General features: G+C 48.9%; 1 protein-coding gene across 7 annotated transcripts in view; it reads right to left on the bottom strand.

Annotated features, from left to right (window-relative positions):
• The window catches only part of LOC137538247 (golgin subfamily B member 1-like), a 185,883-nt gene that overhangs the window by 157,191 nt on the left and 18,692 nt on the right, over positions 1 to 10,000 (bottom strand). The window contains exon 1 of one of the 7 annotated variants that reach the window (XM_068260303.1): positions 2,422 to 2,491. The exons of the other annotated variants lie outside the window; for them this stretch is intronic. The gene's annotated coding sequence lies outside the window, so the exon portion shown is untranslated. Of the gene's footprint in view, positions 1 to 2,421; positions 2,492 to 10,000 lie in introns of those variants that run through there. 7 annotated transcript variants of the gene reach the window in all.

Below are 10,000 nucleotides of genomic sequence, written 5' to 3'. Positions count from 1 at the left end.
CAGCGCTGCTAGATTTGGGCGCAGCCGGCGCCTCCATAGACTTCAATAGGAATCACTCCTATTGCAGCGCTCAGTGAGTAACGTCGGCACTGTCAGAAGGCGGAGCCGAGGTTGCTTAAAAGCATGATAATTCGGCCTCCAGCAATCGCTGGAAGCCGAATTATTTCATTCCCCCACTATCCATGGCGGCCTGGAGGGGGAATAGTAATTAAATCGGCCCGGACTTGTGCAGAAGCAGGATCAGCCATATACCGCTGTATCCTGTGCTCAAGTCTACCGACGCCGATTTCAAATGTACTCAGAAAAATTACCATAAAAGTGGGCATCCTGAATGGTTTACTAGGTCACTACAGGGCCTCTTTAACAACTTCACCCCAAGGCGGTTTTACCGTAACGGACAAGAGCGATTTTCACCTTTCAGTGCTCATCCCTTTCATTTGCCCATAACTTTATCACTACTAATCACAATGAAATGATCTATTTCTTGTTTTTTTCACCACCAATTAGGCTTTTGGGGTTGATATTTGTTTTCAGTAATTACTTTATTTTCTATGCATTTAAAGGGAAAAACAAGGAAAAAATGAAAAACACTATTTCTCCAATTTCATCCCCTATAGTTTTAATATAAACACTGCTACTGTGCATAAACCCACACAATTTATCTATTTGTCCTGGTTATCACAAGATTTTACGTCCCTAGTACAAAGTATGGTGACAATATAGTATTTGGAAATAAAGGTGTATTTTTTCTATGGTGGGTTTTTTCTCACTTATCTCACGTGCACAGGAATGCACCCATGGGAGCGTGCACGTGCACGCGCACAGCGGCAGCAGCACTGTCTGACTTATAAAAATGTCCTGGAGCGGTTAAGAGGCTATAGCAGGACGTTTTTATAAGTCAGAATGTCAGTAAGTGGTTAACAAGCAGAGAGAGACCTTATTTATCTGAGTAATGAGCTGTTCTCATCTCCCGTAGCGACTCTCGTTCATAGCGGGATTGTGAAATGAAAACTCGTGGACGGTTTCCAAAAATGACTGGCATGTTCCCTGCCCCCGAAACTACCCACCACACGATAAACACGGCATCATTGCCAACCGGTCCTCATCATCTCCAGGGAGATGCAACCTTCACTAGAAAATTTACAGAGCTGTAAATCTGATCTGCAAAAATGTTTTTGTAAATTTAACATCAGAAAAAATATCTTTCAATTTGAAGTAGAGGCCAGCGAAAAAGCTTCCTACACCGACAGTGTAGCTCGGGTGTCACTTCACTGCAACCATAGCAACAGTGCTCCATCCGTTTGGTGTACAGTTACCATGAGACAGCCAAGGAATAAAGCACAGGGCAAGAAGCGCTGGCACTCCTGACACTAATGCATTGACTCTCTCTGCAACTAACGCTACACAGTAAACATAGCCGTACATCTGCCAATCAACCATCTGATTTGATAATTTAATCGGTGCCGCAACATGTCTGCCCTACTGATGATCGGATCGGAATCGAATTATTTGGACATGCTGAAAAATCTCGGTCACACATGGTAGATTGGTTGCGTGGTGGTAACGGTACAGAATAACAGCTTATACTGTACACACTGGAAGTAGCAGAAATCAGCACATACTGCAGCTAGTTTACTATCAGTACAGGCACAGAGTAACAGCTTATACTGTACATACTGGAAGTAGCAGAGATCAGCACACACTGCAGCTAGTTTACTGTCAGTACAGGCACAGAGTAACAGCTTATACTGTACATACTGGAAGTAGCAGAGATCAGCACACACTGCAGCTAGTTTACTGTCAGTACGGGCACAGAGTAACAGCTTATACTGTACATACTGGAGGCAGCAGAGATCAGCACACACTGCAGCTAGTTTACTATCTGTACAGGCACAGAGTAAAAGCTTATACTGTACATACTGGGGGTAGCAGTGATCAGCAAACACTGCAGCTAGTTTACTGTCAGTACAGGCACAGAGTAACAGCTTATACTGTACATACTGGAGGTAGCAGGTATAAGTACACACTGCAGCTAGTTTACTATCAGTACAGGCACAGATTAACAGCTTATACTGTACATACTGGGGGTAGCAGGTATAAGTACACGCTGCAGCTAGTTTACTATCAGTACAGGCACAGAGTAACAGCTTATACTGTACATACTGGGGGTAGCAGAGATCAGCACACTGCAGCTAGTTTACTGTCACATTACCCACAAGTCAAGTTTGCAGAAAGTACACCACCAACAACATTTCAGAATGCAGTAAATTAGCTAATGCTATTCTTACTCAATAACACCTCATGGAGATCTCTCAGACACACAGCGCACTGCCGTGGTAAAACGTGGCCTAACTGGTTCTGCTAGTTCCCTGCAGGAAGCGCAATCCTCCTCTAATCTCAGCGGTAAGATCCTCCACATACCCTGTACAAGGCAGGGCCACATCCTGCTGCTGTCCCGGGATCACAGTATAGTATGGAGGCCGGCCAGGGACAGCACTGAGGGGAGCTGCATTGTCTATATAAAGCCACTCTGAATACAAAGACACCCAGCCAGTCATGCAAGTGTAATTGTGCTGTTGGTGTGATCACGTCTCCCCAGTGACAGCTGACATGTGTGGGAAGAGGATTATACTGCAGCTGTCCCTCAATCCGGAGACACAGAGAGGAAACAGCCCTTCCAGTGCAATAATGCTTATCACTACAGCGCAAGCTCTTCCAGCGCATCTATTCCTGTCCTGAGTACAGCAGGGAGTGCTTGTGTGACCCCTGCTGCTATACTGTACACAACCACACAACAGTGCAGAGAGGAAACACCCCCTTCCAGTGCAATAATGCTTATCACTACAGCGCAAGCTCTTCCAGCGCATCTATTCCTATCCTGAGTACAGCAGGGAGCGCTTGTGTGACTCCTGCTGCTATACTGTACACAACCACACAACAGTGCAGAGAGGAAACAGCCCCTTCCAGTGCAATAATGCTTATCACTACAGCGCAAGCTCTTCCAGCGCATCTATTCTGGTGCTGAGTACAGCAGGGAGCGCTTGTGTGACCCCTGCTGCTATACTGTGCACAACCACACAACAGTGCAGAGAGGAAACACCCCCTTCCAGTGCAATAATGCTTATCACTACAGCGCAAGCTCTTCCAGCGCATCTATTCTTGTCCTGAGTACAGCAGGGAGTGCTTGTGTGACCCCTGCTGCTATACTGTACACAATCACACAACAGTGCAGAGAGGAAACAGCCCCTTCCAATACAATAATGCTTATCACTACAGCGCAAGCTCTTTCAGCGCATCTATTCCTGTCCTGAGTACAGCAGGGAGTGCTTGTGTGACCCCTGCTGCTATACTGTACACAACCACACAACAATGCAGAGAGGAAACACCCCCTTCCAGTGCAATAATGCTTATCACTACAGCGCAAGCTCTTCCAGCGCATCTATTCCTGTCCTGAGTACAGCAGGGAGTGCTTGTGTGACTCCTGCTGCTATACTGTACACAACCACACAACAGTGCAGAGAGGAAACAGCCCCTTCCAATACAATAATGCTTATCACAACAGCGCAAGCTCTTCCAGCGCATCTATTCCTGTCCTGAGTACAGCAGGGAGTGCTTGTGTGACCCCTGCTGCTATACTGTACACAACCACACAACAGTGCAGAGAGGAAACACCCCCTTCCAGTGCAATAATGCTTATCACTACAGTGCAAGCTCTTCCAGCACATCTATTCCTGTCCTGAGTACAGCAGGGAGTGCTTGTGTGACTCCTGCTGCTATACTGTACACAACCACACAACAGTGCAGAGAGGAAACAGCCCCTTCCAGTGCAATAATGCTTATCACTACAGCGCAAGCTCTTCCAGCGCATCTATTCCTGTCCTGAGTACAGCAGGGAGTGCTTGTGTGACCCCTGCTGCTATACTGTACACAACCACACAACAGTGCAGAGAGGAAACAGCCCCTTCCAGTGCAATAATGCTTATCACTACAGCGCAAGCTCTTCCAGCACATCTATTCCTGTCCTGAGTACAGCAGGGAGCGCTTGTGTGACCCCTGCTGCTATACTGTACACAACCACACAACAGTGCAGAGAGGAAACAGCCCCTTCCAGTGCAATAATGCTTATCACTACAGCGCAAGCTCTTCCAGCGCTCTATTCCTGTCCTGAGTACAGCAGGGAGTGCTTGTGTGACCCCTGCTGCTATACTGTACACATCCCCACAACAGTGCAGAGAGGACACACCCCCTTCCAGTGCAATAATGCTTATCACTACAGCGCAAGCTCTTCCAGCACATCTATTCCTGTCCTGAGTACAGCAGGGAGCGCTTGTGTGACCCCTGCTGCTATACTGTACACAACCACACAACAGTGCAGAGAGGAAACACCCCTTTCCAGTACAATAATGCTTATCACTACAGCGCAAGCTCTTCCAGCACATCTATTCCTGTCCTGAGTACAGCAGGGAGCGCTTGTGTGACCCCTGCTGCTATACTGTACACAACCACACAACAGTGCAGAGAGGAAACACCCCTTTCCAGTACAATAATGCTTATCACTACAGCGCAAGCTCTTCCAGCGCATCTATTCCTGTCCTGAGTACAGCAGGGAGCGCTTGTGTGACCCCTGCTGCTATACTGTACACAACCACACAACAATGCAGAGAGGTAACACCCCCTTCCAGTGCAATAATGCTTATCACTACAGCGCAAGCTCTTCCAGCACATCTATTCCTGTCCTGAGTACAGCAGGGAGCGCTTGTGTGACCCCTGCTGCTATACTGTACACAACCACACAACAATGCAGAGAGGAAACAGCCCCTTCCAGTGCAATAATGCTTATCACTACAGCGCAAGCTCTTCCAGCGCATCTATTCCTGTCCTGAGTACACCACGGAGTGCTTGTGTGACCCCTGCTGCTATACTGTACACAACCACACAACAGTGCAGAGAGGAAACAGCCCCTTCCAGTGCAATAATGCTTATCACTACAGCGCAAGCTCTTCCAGCGCATCTATTCTGGTGCTGACTACAGCAGGGAGTGCTTGTGTGACCCCTGCTGCTATACTGTACACAACCACACAACAGTGCAGAGAGGAAACAGCCCCTTCCAGTACAATAATGCTTATCACTACAGCGCAAGATCTTCTAGCGCATCTATTCTGGTGCTGAGTACAGCAGGGAGCGCTTGTGTGACCCCTGCTGCTATACTGTACACAACCACACAACAGTGCAGAGAGGAAACAGCCCCTTCCAGTACAATAATGCTTATCACTACAGCGCAAGCTCTTCCAGCACATCTATTCTGGTCCTGAGTACAGCAGGGAGCGCTTGTGTGACCCCTGCTGCTATACTGTACACAACAGTGCAGAGAGGAAACAGCCCTTCCAGTACAATAATGCTTATCACTACAGCGCAAGCTCTTCCAGCGCATCTATTCTGGTGCTGAGTACAGCAGGGAGCGCTTGTGTGACCCCTGCTGCTATACTGTACACAACCACACAACAGTGCAGAGAGGAAACACCCCCTTCCAGTGCAATAATGCTTATCACTACAGCGCAAGCTCTTCCAGCGCATCTATTCTGGTCCTGAGTACAGCAGGGAGTGCTTGTGTGACCCCTGCTGCTATACTGTACACAACCACACAACAATGCAGAGAGGAAACAGCCCCTTCCAGTGCAATAATGCTTATCACTACAGCGCAAGCTCTTCCAGCACATCTTTTCCTGTCCTGAGTACAGCAGGGAGCGCTTGTGTGACCCCTGCTGCTATACTGTACACAACCACACAACAGTGCAGAGAGGAAACCGCCCCTTCCAGTGCAATAATGCTTATCACTAAAGCGCAAGCTCTTCCAGCACATCTATTCTGGTGCTGAGTACAGCAGGGACTGCTTGTGTGACCCCTGCTGCTATACTGTACACAACCCCACAACAGTGCAGAGAGGAAACACACCCTTCCAGTGCAATAATGCTTATCACTACAGCGCAAGCTCTTCCAGCACATCTATTCCTGTCCTGAGTACAGCAGGGAGTGCTTGTGTGACCCCTGCTGCTATACTGTACACAACCACACAACAGTGCAGAGAGGAAACAGCCCCTTCCAGTGCAATAATGCTTATCACTACAGCGCAAGCTCTTCCAGCACATCTATTCTGGTGCTGAGTACAGCAGGGAGCGCTTGTGTGACCCCTGCTGCTATACTGTACACAACCACACAACAGTGCAGAGAGGAAACAGCCCCTTCCAATACAATAATGCTTATCACTGCAGCGCAAGCTCTTCCAGCGCATCTATTCTTGTCCTGAGTACAGCAGGGAGTGCTTGTGTGACCCCTGCTGCTATACTGTACACAACCACACAACAGTGCAGAGAGGAAACACCCCCTTCCAGTGCAATAATGCTTATCACTACAGCGCAAGCTCTTCCAGCGCATCTATTCCTGTCCTGAACAGCAGCAGGAAGTGCTTGTGTGACCCCTGCTGCTATACTGTACACAACCACACAACAGTGCAGAGAGGAAACACCCCCTTCCAGTACAATAATGCTTATCACTACAGCGCAAGCTCTTCCAGCACATCTATTCTGGTGCTGAGTACAGCAGGGAGCGCTTGTGTGACCCCTGCTGCTATACTGTACACAACCACACAACAGTGCAGAGAGGAAACAGCCCCTTCCAGTGCAATAATGCTTATCACTACAGCGCAAGCTCTTCCAGCACATCTATTCTGGTCCTGAGTACAGCAGGGAGTGCTTGTGTGACCCCTGCTGCTATACTGTACACAACCACACAACAGTGCAGAGAGGAAACACCCCCTTCCAGTGCAATAATGCTTATCACTACAGCGCAAGCTCTTCCAGCGCATCTATTCCTGTCCTGAACAGCAGCAGGAAGTGCTTGTGACACCCCTGCTGCTATACTGTACACAACCACACAACAGTGCAGAGAGGAAAAAGCCCCTTCCAGTGCAATAATGCTTATCACTACAGCGCAAGCTCTTCCAGCACATCTATTCTGGTGCTGAGTACAGCAGGGAGCGCTTGTGTGGCCCCTGCTGCTATACTGTACACAACCACACAACAGTGCAGAGAGGAAACAGCCCCTTCCAATACAATAATGCTTATCACTACAGCGCAAGCTCTTCCAGCACATCTATTCTGGTCCTGAGTACAGCAGGGAGTGCTTGTGTGACCCCTGCTGCTATACTGTACACAACCACACAACAGTGCAGAGAGGAAACAGCCCCTTCCAATACAATAATGCTTATCACTACAGCGCAAGCTCTTCCAGCACATCTATTCTGGTCCTGAGTACAGCAGGGAGTGCTTGTGTGACCCCTGCTGCTATACTGTACACAACCACACAACAGTGCAGAGAAAAAACACCCCCTTCCAGTACAATAATGCTTATCACTACAGCGCAAGCTCTTCCAGCGCATCTATTCCTGTCCTGAGTACAGCAGGGAGTGCTTGTGTGACCCCTGCTGCTATACTGTACACAACCACACAACAGTGCAGAGAGGAAAAAGCCCTTCCAGTACAATAATGCTTATCACTACAGCATAAGCTCTTCCAGCACATCTATTCTGGTCCTGAGTACAGCAGGGAGCGCTTGTGTGACCCCTGCTGCTATACTGTACACAACCACACAACAGTGCAGAGAGGAAACAGCCCCTTCCAGTGCAATAATGCTTATCACTACAGCGCAAGCTCTTCCAGCACATCTATTCCTGTCCTGAGTACAGCAGGGAGCGCTTGTGTGACCCCTGCTGCTATACTGTACACAACCACACAACAGTGCAGAGAGGAAACAGCCCCTTCCAGTGCAATAATGCTTATCACTACAGCGCAAGCTCTTCCAGCGCATCTATTCTGGTGCTGAGTACAGCAGGGAGTGCTTGTGTGACCCCGGCTGCTATACTGTACACAACCACACAACAGTGCAGAGAGGAAACAGCCCCTTCCAGTGCAATAATGCTTATCACTACAGCGCAAGCTCTTCCAGCACATCTATTCCTGTCCTGAGTACAGCAGGGAGTGCTTGTGTGACCCCTGCTGCTATACTGTACACAACCACACAACAGTGCAGAGAGGAAACAGCCCCTTCCAGTACAATAATGCTTATCACTACAGCGCAAGCTCTTCCAGCGCATCTATTCCTGTCCTGAGTACAGCAGGGAGTGCTTGTGTGACCCCTGCTGCTATACTGTACACAACCACACAACATTGCAGAGAGGAAACACCCCCTTCCAGTGCAATAATGCTTATCACTACAGCATAAGCTCTTCCAGCACATCTATTCTGGTCCTGAGTACAGCAGGGAGCGCTTGTGTGACCCCTGCTGCTATACTGTACACAACCACACAACAGTGCAGAGAGGAAACAGCCCCTTCCAGTGCAATAATGCTTATCACTACAGCGCAAGCTCTTCCAGCGCATCTATTCTGGTGCTGAGTACAGCAGGGAGTGCTTGTGTGACCCCGGCTGCTATACTGTACACAACCACACAACAGTGCAGAGAGGAAACAGCCCCTTCCAGTGCAATAATGCTTATCACTACAGCGCAAGCTCTTCCAGCACATCTATTCTGGTGCTGAGTACAGCAGGGAGTGCTTGTGTGACCCCTGCTGCTATACTGTACACAACAATGCAGAGAGGAAACAGCCCCTTCCAGTGCAATAATGCTTATCACTACAGCGCAAGCTCTTCCAGTGCATCTATTCTGGTGCAGAGTACAGCAGGGAGTGCTTGTGTGACTCCTGCTGCTAAACCGGACCTAAACCCCATATTTGTAACAGTGCAGAGAGGAAGGAAAATAGTATATAAAGAACAACTGGAGTGATTCTATTAAACAATACCAGTTGCCTGGCCACCCTGCTGATCCTCTGCCTCTAATACTTTTAGCCATAGACCCTGAACAAGCATGCAGCAGATCAGGTGTTTCTGACAATATTGTCAGATCTGACAAGATTAGCCACATGCTTGTTTCTGGTGTGATTCAGACACTACTACAGCCAAATAGATCAGCAAGACTGCCAGGCAACTGGTATTGATTAACAGGAAATAAATATGGCAGCCTCCGTATCCCTCTCACTTCAGGTGTCCTTTAAGCAGAAATCTTTACTTTTAACGATGCCTGGTTCACATAGAGCCTTTCCAGACGTTAAAAACGAACCGAAAGCGCTCTCTGGTGAAATCCTGGTGCCGCAATGTGAACAGGAGGCAGATTAGGGTGAAACGTCAGATGGTGTCCAATCGAATGTGGTGTTTGGGGGTGGTTTACTCGGGGTGGGGGGGTGGGGGAATGTGTTTATGGGCGGGTGCACAAAGTTAAATACCAGTCACGGCACTTGTCATGTTTTCGCTGTGCATTCAAATGCGTAGAGAGCGCATTTTAAAGTCACTACTGGCTTTTACTGTTCTTCATGCAAACATCAAGCTTGATCCAGTCATCTCGTTTCATACGGCATGCTACATGTGGCATCCAGGGTCAGCTAACTGCTGCGCTTCCCTGTCCCCCTGCGGAGGTCAAAGCGCAACGGGAACTGACGCCAAACACTTCTCCGCTCACTTGCATCAGCTACACGTGACATCGCAGAAGCCCTCAGGCCTCCTTCCCATGGGCAGCTGAACTGCTCACTTGCAGCAGCTACCCGTGACATCGTAGAAGCCCTCAGGCCTCCTTCCCATGGGCGGCTGAACTGCTCACTTGCATCAGCTACACATGACATCGCAGAAGCCCTCAGGCCTCCTTCTCATGGGCAGCTTAACTGCTCACTTGCCTGGTTGTTCAGCTTCCCAGCCGGCAGCCACATGTGTCTGGCAGCGTGTGGTAGCACCACGGGTGTCCTGTTTGACAGGGGGCGGTGTTACTCGGTGGCCGAAAAACTTCTCACATCATGCCTGAGGTCGGAAATCCACACTCACATGCAACGTCAGGGGGAGGATTCCATCACCTGGACTGAGTGCCAGTGAACAGGAGCAGCTGCCCGGTGGTGAATTCC

The sequence above is a fragment of the Hyperolius riggenbachi genome, chromosome 11, assembly GCF_040937935.1.
Source record: "Hyperolius riggenbachi isolate aHypRig1 chromosome 11, aHypRig1.pri, whole genome shotgun sequence".
Taxonomy (NCBI): domain Eukaryota; kingdom Metazoa; phylum Chordata; class Amphibia; order Anura; family Hyperoliidae; genus Hyperolius; species Hyperolius riggenbachi.
Note: the sequence above shows the minus strand (reverse complement) of the source record. Positions and strands in the feature narration are given on the sequence as shown.